General features: G+C 42.5%; 1 protein-coding gene and 1 pseudogene across 2 annotated transcripts in view; one reads left to right on the top strand and one right to left on the bottom strand.

The window, feature by feature from the left end:
• TSPAN5 (tetraspanin 5) overlaps nucleotides 1-12,213 on the top strand; it is a 166,523-nt gene that overhangs the window by 35,475 nt on the left and 118,835 nt on the right. The gene's annotated exons all lie outside the window — the stretch shown is intronic.
• LOC109452289 (10 kDa heat shock protein, mitochondrial pseudogene) lies at nucleotides 1,674-1,976 on the bottom strand (annotated as a pseudogene).

Raw genomic sequence — 12,213 nt, 5'->3', positions numbered from 1 at the left:
GGGGAGAGGGGGGCGGAAAGGGAATGGTATTTCCTTGTGGTATATGAAAGTGTTCTAGAATTAGATAGTGGTTATTACTGTTCTGTATTTTGAAGATACTAAAAATCACTGAACTGTATGTTTAAAAATGGTAACTATTAGTTTCCCAGGGTTGCTGGTACCACAAATTGAGTGATATAAAAAGCAGGTAATTTTTATCTCACAGCTCTGGAGGCCACAAATCTGAGATCAAGGTGTTGGCAGAGCAGGTTTCCTCTGAGGGCAGTGAGGGAGATTCTGTTCTATGCCTCCCCTAGCTTCTGGTGGTTTGCTGGCAATCTTTGGCATTCCTTAGCTCATAGACCCATCCCCCCAATCTCTGCCTTTATCTTCACATGACATCGTGCATGTCTGTGTCCAGATTTCCCTTTTTTATATGGACACAGTCCTATTTGATTAGAGCCTACCTTAATTACTTCATTTTAACTAATTACACCTGCAATAACCCACTTTCCAAATAAGCTTACATTTTGAGGTCCTGGTTTTGATGTCACATGAATTTTTGAAGTATATAATTCAACCCGTAACAATGACTTTTATGATGTGTGAATTTTATCTCAATTAAAAAAAAAATCCCCAAGTCATAAAACAACCCTCCAAGAACTTCTAACTGTTCTCAGTTACAGACCAAAGCCCTGAACATGGTCTGGCCCCAGCCTACTGCCCTCGCCAGTCTTTCTATTCTTCTCTCATTCTGTTCTCTGGCCAGCTGACTTGCTTCCGGTACCAGTCACGCTTTTGCTGACCACAGGGCCTGTGCCTGCAACCAACTTTTATTTTTTTTGTAGGAAGCCTTTCACCCTTCAGGTCTCAGCTCCAAAATTACTTTCATGGAGAGTGCTTGTATGACTTTCCAGTATAAGACAGCCTCTTTTATCATATCTTATCGACTGCTATATAGAAAAGCACTCCACAACTTCCTAATGTTAAGACACATCCATTCTCTTATGCTCCTGGATTCTGTGGGGGCAGGAATTCAGACACATGGAAGATGACTTGTGTCTCCTCTATGATGTGTGGAGCCTCAGTTGGGACAATTGGAACAGCTTGGGGGCTGGAATCGTGTGGGAGCATCTACACTCATTGTCTGGTGCCTGGACTGGGCTGACTCAAAACCAAGTTCATCTGGGACTGTGGACCAGAGTTCTTACCCATGGTTCCTTCATGAGGCTCATAGGAGGGTGGAGGCTTAGAGTGGGGGTAGCCTCAAGCTAGTCAGACTTACAGGGCAGTTCATCTCTAAGAGTGAGTATTCCAGCAAACAAAAAGAAGCAAGAAACTCCATGGCTCTTACGATGTAGCTTTGGAAGTCACATGGCATCATTCCCACCCTAATCTGATGGTTGAAGCTGTTATAGCCAACCCAGATTCACAAGGAGGGGACACAGAACTTACCCCTCAGTGGGAACAGTATTAGAACTTGCAGCCATGTTTATAAACTGCCACAATGCTCATCAATCTGTGTTCCCTCACGGAGCTCCTTTGTAAATCACTCATTCTGTTTTTTTTTTTTTTTTTTTTTTGGTATCATTAGTTTATCAAAAGATAGACATGGAAATTATTTACATGATGAGATTTCAGAATACCAGTGGAATGGGTAGCTTTACATAATGTCATTTTAATGGTGATTTACTTCAGTCTACATACTTTCCAGAAATGTCACCATCTCTAAATAAAGAATCCTTGTCATCTAGAACTACTTTAGTGCCTCCATATTCTGGAAAAAGAACTCTATCTCCATCTTTCATGCTAACTGGTTGAATCTCTCCACCCTTTCCTTTAAACCCTGATCCAACATCTACTGTTGCTTGCAGTACTTTTCCTTGAGATTTTTCTGGAAGCATAATGCCTTCTTTGATTACAGTTTCTGCAGTACTCCTTTCAACTAATACTCGGTCAAAGAGGGGGAGAAACTTTCTAAATGCCTGTCCTGCCATGACTCTGGCCACTGCAGTTCATATTCTGCCAATCACTCATTGCTTTGTGTCACTATTGGATGAATTTCTGCCTAGACAATAAATTCAACTAGACGATAAGCCTATTTTGCTCACCGCAGTATTCCCAGCATCTAACACAGTGGCTGGCACATAATAGGTGCTTAGTGAATGAAACTCTATGGAAAGAAAGTTGACTGTGAAGAATTAGAAAATGTAGAGCATGGCAAGACATTCGCTTCTGTTGTAAACATCACGAGCTTATGCAGCTGATGCCGGCATGGTCACTGGTAAATATGCCCACTCGTCCACGGCTTTATTGTTTTATCTTCGAGATTTCAGTTGTTCAGCCGTAAATCTGTGGCTGCTTTGTGACTGTTGATATTGCTTGAGCTGTCTGAGAGCTGCCACTTGAGAGGAAGTCATACTGATGCCTGCAGTAAAACATAGCAAAAGAAGTATAAGTGAAGCCAAGTGCTGGCTGAATGAATTCTCCAAAAGAGAATAAAGAGAATTAAAAAATGGAAGGTTTAAATAGGCTAATACTAATAGGGTTTATGTGTATGCTCATGGATTTCTGTGCTTGTTAGGTGTAGAAGGGAAGATAGTAAGGGATACAGTTTTTTATTTATTCTTTATTTTTAACAGACTGTATCAGAGCTGTGTGGGGCCGATCATGTTTCTTTAACACTCTGCAGAATTTAGAAGGAGATTCTCCCTTCCATTTCCTCGGCTCCTCCTTTCTTTGAAAAATTTCAAGTCTGAGACAGACGCACATATGACCTTGCCAGGCTCACAGTTCACTTGTCCCCTGGCTCCCGCACAGCTGCTTGACATCTGTGCTACAGACTCGGTAGATAAGTGCTAATTTCCCTTTCTTGCCTGTAAAATTTTCAGGGCAGTCATTTATACAGAACCTCTTAAAATGCAAGGGGACGTGGTTCAATAAATTAAAATGCAGTTGTAGTTTTTGCTTCTACACACTGAAGACTCTCCCCCCAAGGCAGCGTGTCGGGTAATGTTACACACCAGCTTTGGAGTCACATGGACCTTGGTTTGAACCTTGACCCTGCCCCTTTTTATTGATGTGACGCTAGGCAAGTTACCTTCCATATGCCCCTCTCACTTAAAAAAGGGGGAGATGATAATAGAGCTGTTAGAAAATTTTAGTGAGATCTTACATATAAAGATCCTAGTTTGACACCTGGTGAATGCTCAATCGATGTTAGTTATGATGACTGTTATACAACTGTAATTGCTCGAGGTTTACGTGGAATTTAAATACAGTAATATAGGAACAGCTTTCAAAGAAGGCTCAATCTTATTCTGGTTTTGCTCTTAATTGGAAAATAAGTTTATGCTGCTTTAGGTCTGAAATACAGTATATTATTAGTGTGATTGTTTCTACATTACGTTTAATACTGTGGCTTATGCTTTGAAAAATGTCATTAAAGAATAAATAAGTATAAATTGAAATGGAGAAATGGTTCAAAATTCTAAGACTTTAGAATATTGAATGTATTTTTTCCTGCATTTTTCTAACATCTACCATAGCTAATGCCACCAGACAGAATGCATGGAAGTGTTTGTTTCAGGGTGTTTGATTTTGGCTCCCCTGACTCTGGAGAGTGTCAGCATGGACTGGGGGGTGGGGTACTCTCCAAGGTCACCCATGAGAACTCCAAAGTTTTGGTTTCAGAGGGCTGTTATTGGTTCCTCCTTGTGTAACCACTGACGGTGGCAGAGGCTGTGGTGAAGTTGGAGGAGTGAGGGTTTTGTAACAGATGGTTTCTTGGATATCTGAGGCCTATGCAGCTCTAAGCTTTGGAAATGATGGGCCAGACCCTGAATGGGGCGGATGTAGGCTTGGTTGCTAGAACAGGAAGTGAGATCTGCGGGTGATGTCTTTGGGGCAGCTGCTGCTGCTCGGCTGATGGCTGGCACCAGCAGCCTGGGCTTCCTGAGGTTTAGTGAGGTGATCGTGTGTGGTTCAGTAACAACAAGGTGGGAAACTGCCTGGGATCTGAGAGGGTCATAAGCACTTTGGAACTATTGGCCTCTTTTAGAAGGGATGTCAGCTAGTGTGCCTTGTGCCACCTTTGGCATGGATGGAAATGTGGGAGCCAAAGATATACGTGTCATCGTACACAGGTTAGCCCAGTGTTCCAGCTTTGTGGGAGGGCTTGGCTGTTCTCATAGACTAGGAGCTTATTCCACACTTTGCTAACATCCTCTGATACCTTTTTGGAATAATTACATCATTCTTGGCTGGGTTTTAGTATTTGGCCTGCATCTCACTAGCTGGGTGTCCTTGGGCAAATTACTTAACCTCTCTGTGCCTCACTTTCCCTATCTATAAAATGAAGAGGCCAGACTAGATGATGCCGTAGGTATGAGAGGACCTTTAATGTCCAACTCTGATGAAAGCATTTTATGTATCTTTTCATATATTTTAGTATTTGCTTTTTTGAATAGTGGGCTTCACAAATTTGTTTCTGTACAAAGTGAAACATAACTTTTCTTTTGTTCCTAAATTCTTTCTTAAAAGATTCAGGTGGTGCTTCCCCATATCTAGTATTCAAGAGTTTGGAAATTAGAGTCTGTACCATTATTTTCTGGAGCAAGGGACCCAGATTTTATCTCCTGCAGCCTGGAAATGATCTTGTCCCATTTGTTGTTGTGACAATACTGGTCACAATTGCTGTTGGGGGAGGTAAAATATGGAGGACACATGGTATAGAGTAATGGAAGCATAATATTGCAGTAGCAGTAGAGGTCATCTGGCCAACCCATTCATGTTGAGAGGAGAGTAAGGCCCAGAAAGTTTTTACCTCATGTCTGAGGTTGTACAGCTTGACTCTGTGAAGAAACAGGAAATCTCTGCATTGGAGAATGTGGAAATAGTAAGAGTTAAATGCTGGACTTTCTTAGTGAAGAGAGAAGCTGAGGAATTGAGAGCAAAAATGATTAGAATGACAGGGCAACAGAAATTATAAAGGTGGGGACAATTTGTTAAGTGAGACGGAAAGCACTGTATTATCTTTACCCCCTGAGGTTTTACAGGCTGTTGTAAATTTTGCACAGGGGCGGGCAGCCTCAAGAATTTTCAGGATTGCCTCTTTATTTTGTTGTTGGTTTCTTTTGCTGTGCAGAAGCTTTTTAAAAAAATATTTTATTGGGGAAGGGGAACAGGACTTTATTGGGGAACAGTGTGTATTTCCAGGACTTTATTGGGGAACAGTGTGTTTTCTCCAGGACCCATCAGCTCCAAGTCAAGTTGTTGTCCTTTCAATCTCAGTTCTGGAAGGCACAGCTCAGCTCCAAGTCCAGTTGCCGTTGTTCAATCTTAGTTGCAGCGGGCGCAGCCCACCATCCCTTGTGGGAGTCGAACCGGCAGCCCTGCTGCCCAGAGCTCACGCTCTAACCAACTGAGCCACCCGTCTGTCCCTGCTGTGCAGAAACTTTTTAGTTTGATATAGTCCCATTCATTTATTTTAGCTTTTATTTCCCTTGCTTTTGAAGTCAAATTTGTAAAATCCTCTTTGAACCTAAGGTCCATAAGTTTATTACCTATGTTTTCTTCTATGCAGTTTATTGTTTCAGGTCTTATGCTCAAGTCTTTGACCCATTTTGAATTAATTTTGGTACATGGTAACAGATAGCAGTCTAGTTTCATTTTTTTGCATGTGGCTTTCCAATTCTCCCAGCACCATTTTTTGAAGAGGCTGTCTGTTCTCCATTGTATGTTTTTGGCTTCTTTGTCAAAAATTATCTGTCCATATTTATGTGGGTTTATTTCTGGGTTTTCAGTTCTATTCCATTGGTCTGTGTGTCTGATTTTCTGCCAATACCATGCTGTCTTGATTATTGTTGCTCTGTAGTACAAGATTATTATGCTAAGCTAAATAAGTCAGACAGAAAAAGTCGAGAACCATATGATTTCACTGATATGTGGGATATAAAACTGAAAGCAACAAAGAAACAAGACAAACAAATAAACAAAAATACATAGACACAGACAATAGTTTAGTGGGTACCAGAGAGTAAGGGGAAGAGGGTGGTAGATGAGGGTAAAAGGGATCAAATATATGGTGATGGAAGGAGAACTGACTCTGGGTGGTGAACACACAATGCGATTTATAGATGATGTATTTGTACACCTGAAACTTATGTAACTTTACTAACATTGTCATCCCAGTAAACTTTAATTAAAACAAAAACAAAAAACGAGGCTTTGGAATCAAACAGAAAAAAAAACAGAATTTTCAAGAAAGTTGTGTCATCATGCTCTGCTGGTCCCAAGGTCACAAAAACTCTGTAGCAGGGGTTATCATTTAGGATACATGTAGTAAAGGAGATGGGACTCTCAAGAATATCTAAGATAAAAACTGTGTCCCATGGCCAGGCCTTACACATAGTACATTGACAGATTGTTCTAGATCCAAGGCAGCACTGGAAATGTCATCAGCAGGAGTTTGTGATTACTATTCCTTATTGTAACCTGCTATGATGACTTATCAGGATTAGGGTCTGGCTAATTACCATCATCTTTGTTTAAATAGAGCTTTTAATTTGTTGTTGGCCAGCAGGCATAGTGTGTGTGTGTTTGTGTGCGTGGGGGGGCAGGGGGATCATTGGGGTGGATGGAGGTGATTGACTGCAAAGCCATTTAATTTGGGCCTCATGCTCACCAAGGGCCTCAAATTTATTTCTTTAGTGTTGTCTCCACGTGAACTTATACATTCAGTCACAGAGACAAACTGGCAGGATTGAAAGAATGTGGCATTCATCATCAAAATTTTGATTTGTTTCTCATTAATAGACATTCTGCCTGTAAGTGCACTTTGAATTAATATGTTTTCTAAATCTTGAACTGTCTTACGAAGAGCATAACTATAAGTGTTTGGGTGTTAGAAATGTTAATTTGTTCAATGTAGACATTAAAATATGTCAGTTCTTTGTTTTTAACGGAACTGGGAGTGTTAAAATTCAGAGTGGCTAAAGCCTCTCGACCTCTGAAAAGCCCTGCTAAACCATCTTTGCATTGGTTGTCCTGGATCATGTGCTCACTTCTGGTCCAACCAACTGGGAGTGGGGCCATCACATGACGTAGAAAACTTTGCCTCTTTGGTACATGGAAAAGTCTGGGACATTTTCCCTCAGAAAGTGCTATGGGTATGGCAGGCTTGTGACTGAAGATGGGGAACCTGGGAGTCTGATTTATAAGTCAGGCCCTCAGCAGAACTCTGATTTAGTCATGAGATTACTAACGTGTTAGGCAGCTCAGCTAATTTCTCAGCCAGTTTACTCTTGTACATTACAGATGAATGACACCAAATGACTTTTGAAAACTGCGAAGGCTGTAAAACTCATTTATGCTTTGAGATATCTAGCCACTGCTAAAATACTTTCCTAAAAATGAAATAATTGTTTAGGCAGTTGGCAGTTGTTTTGGTAAAATTTCATAGTGAGCAGCTCTATGAGAAAAACAGTTCCAGAAATGAGAGGATAAAGCGATGCAAGGGGCCATTTAGTCAGCTAGATGAAGGCTGGAAAACATAATTGGTTGTGCTTAGGTAGGGATAAAATTGGAAAGCAGGGCGAAAATGCGACTCAAGTCATTGTTGAGGGGACTTTGAAATGAAAACTGCATTTAGTAGTAACTGACCATGCATTTTAAATTCACCCCTCCCCCATTTATTTTTATCAACCTGTAATAATTTGTGCTGTAACCACTACCAAGATATATCTTAGGCGGGACTGAATTGCATGAGTCACTATTTTTGTTGTTATTTGGCCAAAGCTTTGATGTCTACAATAGAAAATTTTATGTGGAAAGGTTGGTGTAGGGACAGAGTCCCAGAGAGCAGTTTCCAGGCTCTCGACCTCACATAGAAAGGTGCTGGCTCAGGTAGTAGATGGCCATCAGCTGTGATCAGATGGCCATCAGCTGTAAGTAGTTGACCATCAGCTATAATCAGTTAACCATTAACCACTAATACAACTGCCATGGCTACGCTAGCAAGCACGGATTGCGGCTAGCTAGTGGGGTTAGCAAGCAGATTGTAGATTGTGGATTGTGTTGATCCTACTGCCTGTGTCTCGACTAGTCGCCAGCGAGAATATAGTGGTATGACTCCCCTATCTATGGCTCCATTGTTGTTCCTTTTTGGCCTCACCATATCCTGCGTTCTTGTGTGGGGAGCGGAAGCTGAGTCCCTGCATTATAGTTGGCATATTAATAGATGTAGAAGTGAGCAGTCTGGGACCCTGTTGCATTATGAGGGAAGGGATTTTGGACCTTGGTGTTTTGCAAATGCAACATTTGTATGATTAGAGAGCACTGGATTATGGGTAAATGGTTACAACTTCTAAACCAGCCTGGTATACATGGATTCTTGTTCATTCACAAAATGCCTTTTCTGTGTGCTTGTTGAAACTCTAATATCCTGGGTACGTTTTATTATAATCATCTGTGGTATAGTCAACACATCTGCAAATACTATGAGAGTAGAGTATAGGCACCAATTGTAATCCTGCTGCTTTATGGACAGATTGTGTTTATCAGAAATTATGGCATTTCTGTAAATTTTTCTTCAGACTTCTTTTATATAGAGCAACTGACATGGTATTTCAGTGTATTATTTTGCCAGGAAAATGTCAGATTAGTAATCCTCAGTAGGGCATTGTGCATCTCAATCACATGTGGAATTTAAAAAAGGAAAATGCAGCCCCTGGGCTAGGCCTGAAGCTATTAGACCTAATCTCCAGGGCTGGGCCCATCACATCCTTTTGATTCTTAGTCTCTTCCACCATCCTTTCTTCTGCAGTAAATACATACTGAACTTGGTGACTTGTCACTGAGCTGAGCATACAATGGAGAACAAAACAGAAATGATTCTTGACATGTTGGCATTTGCATCTATGAGGGAGCCAGGGAATAACTACATAAATACTGTTGGAGAAAAATTATAAACTGCAGTAGTGCTCTGGAGAGAGAAACAAAACACAAGGGGGCAATGAAAGAGAATAACAGAAGAACACAGTTTAGGTGGGAGGGAAGGCCTCTCTCAGGAAGTGGTATTGCAACTGAAAACTGGGTGGGGGGAGAGTATTAGCCATGTGAGGAGATGGGTGAGAGTCTGTTAGTCCCCGGGGGCAGCGTGGTGGAAGGCTCTGGAGTGGGAAAAGGCTTGGTGAGTTGGAGGAGTGAGAGAGGAGAGATTGTGGCTGTGTCTATTCTGCATTCTCTTAGTATTGTGGTTACAAGATGACTTACCTAAAGGTCCCTTTAAAGCGAAGGGGTCCTTGCCAGTTACAGTGGTGGTCACTGTTTAGGTCTGTCTGCTAAACAAATTCTAGGGTGTCTGTTGGCTGTGTTTTGGACGTTGTAAATGGATTTCACTTGAAAACATTACAAGAACTGAAAGATTAGTTTAAGCAAAAGAATTTAATTGAAAAATGCATCCTTGTTCTTGGAAATCCCTTGATACTTGGCCATTGTCTTCTAGCCTTTTCATTCAGTGTTCATTGTCCTCTGCTTGGAGTTCTGGGCTGTAAGCCTTTACCTTTCACCTCCTACCACCTGTTCTTTTTGTAATGCAGCTTTCTTTTCTTTCCTTTTTTTCTGGGCACATGGAAGTGAGATGGGAAAGAGAGTTCACTTAGCGGTTCTTCTTTGGAATGAAATAAACCTCGGTTTCCCGTGAAGGAATTCTGATGGATTTACTGACAGTTGGTAGTTTCTCTCTGTAATCAAGACCCCCAGGAAACATTAAGTACAATTACATTATTGATAATAATAATGCTGTATGCACTTTAAATTTGGGACAGGGCCCTGAGTACAGTTGTAACATGTATCTAGGCACAAGGGCCCTGGCTGAGGAGCAAGTAAGGGCTGAATCCACTGCAAAGTATGCAACCGGCTCTCCAACATCCACAGACGTGGAGATGGGTCAGCCTGGAGGAAGGGGGTGTCTTTTTTCTATTTCTCATGAAAGCCGCTTAGCAAGCCAAGCCCATTTCTGAAATCCCCCAGAGGTACCCGAAGGCCTGGCGGTGGCTCTGCCTGAGAGAAACCTCAGTGAGCTGTGGATCCCGCCTTCCTGCCCACCTGGTGAGACATGACGAGAACCACTTTCAGTCCCCTTTTCACCACACAGGGCCACTGCACTTTTCTCTCCTGGTGTGTTACTAGTTTTAATGGGCATGTGAGTGTAGTCAGTGCATATAAATCATATTTTTTGCATTTGATAGATTTTAAAATATTTTCATCATCACACTGAACTCACATTTTAGCTTGTCAAAAACAGTAATACTTTGGTATAACTCCAACCTAGTTTCCTGCTGGGGCCGTACTTTCCACAAGTGTGTGGTGCCGGGATTGTAGTTACATCATATTCATTGCAGAGGCTGCCTCACATAACTTTCCAAAGCATTTGTATTTTAATATTGCATTTGATTTTTCTCAATAAGATTGAGCAGGTACTTTTATCCCTAATTTATAAAGGAGGAAACCGTGGAAGGGGGCGGTTAAGTTGGCTTGCCCCAAACAAAGGTTGGAGTCAAGGCCAGAAAATGAGTTCTCTGCTTCCTTTTGGAATTTGTCAAGGTGTGGCCTAATCTCCTGTGACAGGGACACCCCCAAGCACAGTGGTCCTCAGGTCATATTCCAGAGGTGAGTAGTTGAGGGCTGGAGGGGTGGCACTGCCTTTTCCACTCCTGTCCCAGGTATCTCCACTTGTCACCATGTCTCAGTCAGGGCTGCAAGTGGCTGTGTCTTTAAGAAGGTAACCCCAACGTTGACACATCACTTCAAGTCATATCATATCACTTATAGTCAATCATAGGAGCTTACCTAGCTTCAAGGGAGCCTGAGAAATGTAGTCTCTACTGGAGGGGCCAAGTGCTTGGTTTAAAAATAGGGGGGCTGAGTACTAAAAGGAGCAAGGGGAGGATACCAGGGAATTTGCTAGCACATTAGTCCTCAGACTTCTTGATGCAACATTAGGGTACATGGGGGATGCTAGGTCACTGGTGGGCTAATAAAGAGGGATCATGAATGGCTGCAACAAAACGTTTTATGATGGTTCTTCTGTGGCTCTAACTTTATCAGACTGCTTTTCGTACATGTGCTTGAATGTTCTGGGGTCCAATTCATTCATTCACTCTTCTTCACCTGAGTGTTGTGTGTTCCATGCATTGACGGTACCTATGAGATAGACTGGGTCAGGCCAGCTCACCACAAAGGTCCTACGTTTGCAGCTAATTTTGAACCCCAAACAAGAAGGAAGTTGGTTTACCTGTCTGTCACCACGTTTTAAAAGATTTTTGCTACTGGTAGCAACTGAATGGAGATGGAGAAAGAGAGAGGGCTGTGCAGGACTGGGGCATTTCCTGTACCGCAGATGGGTTAACAACTTTTATTAGCCCTTTGTATTGGGTAAGGGGCCCTTTGTATTGGGTAAGGGGCCCTCCTGCTTGTTACATGAAGGCACCTGCTCCTGAAGGCACAGAAATCAGTCTCCGCCTTACCTTCTGCTCAGAACCCTTCGGCGCTCACTTTCCCTTAGGCTGAGCTCTGTCCCCACTGATCTCTCCCAGGGGCAGTGGCCTTCCTGCCTCTAAAGTAAGGGACAGACTCTGCCATGACAATGTAAGGAGTTTGGGGCATTGGGAATCCTCCGAACTGAGAAGAGGAGGCGGTAATGGTGAACAAACTGGTAGAAGAAGAGTTGTCCTTGATCACACCCATGAGTCCCAAGAAACTACGTGTGGAGTAGATCTGCACCCAGACCGGAGAGGATGGCGGCTGGGTTGGGGCTGTGCTCGCGAGACACTTGTTCATTGTCCCACTCCTGTACATGGAGTGTTGGTTGTCTCCACTACTGCTCAGGGAACGGATTCCTTGCAAACACCTACTTGGGTGATCATGTCTACCTGGGAGGACCAGCAAAAAGGGGCAGAGAGACACATCTGGTTTGCTCTCCAGCATTCCAGCCATCACCCCTGCTTTTGCCTTGACTCTCCCCATGGCTCACCCTTCTGGGCGAATGGACTGTGTTGGGTGTTTCTCCACTCTGGCTGCACCGCGGACTAACGGGGGAAGCTTTGAAAAGCCAATGTCTAGAGCCCACCCCTAGCAATTCTGAGTTAATTAGTCGTGGATGAGGCTTGGGCATCAGTGTTTCCTTTTAAAAAAAATTTTTTTAGTTGAATTTAATGTTATGACTGGAGTTGA

This window comes from Rhinolophus sinicus, chromosome 1 (assembly GCF_057876585.1).
Source record: "Rhinolophus sinicus isolate RSI-liver-muscle chromosome 1, RSI-T2T, whole genome shotgun sequence".
Classification (NCBI taxonomy): Eukaryota; Metazoa; Chordata; class Mammalia; order Chiroptera; family Rhinolophidae; genus Rhinolophus; species Rhinolophus sinicus.
Note: the sequence above shows the minus strand (reverse complement) of the source record. Positions and strands in the feature narration are given on the sequence as shown.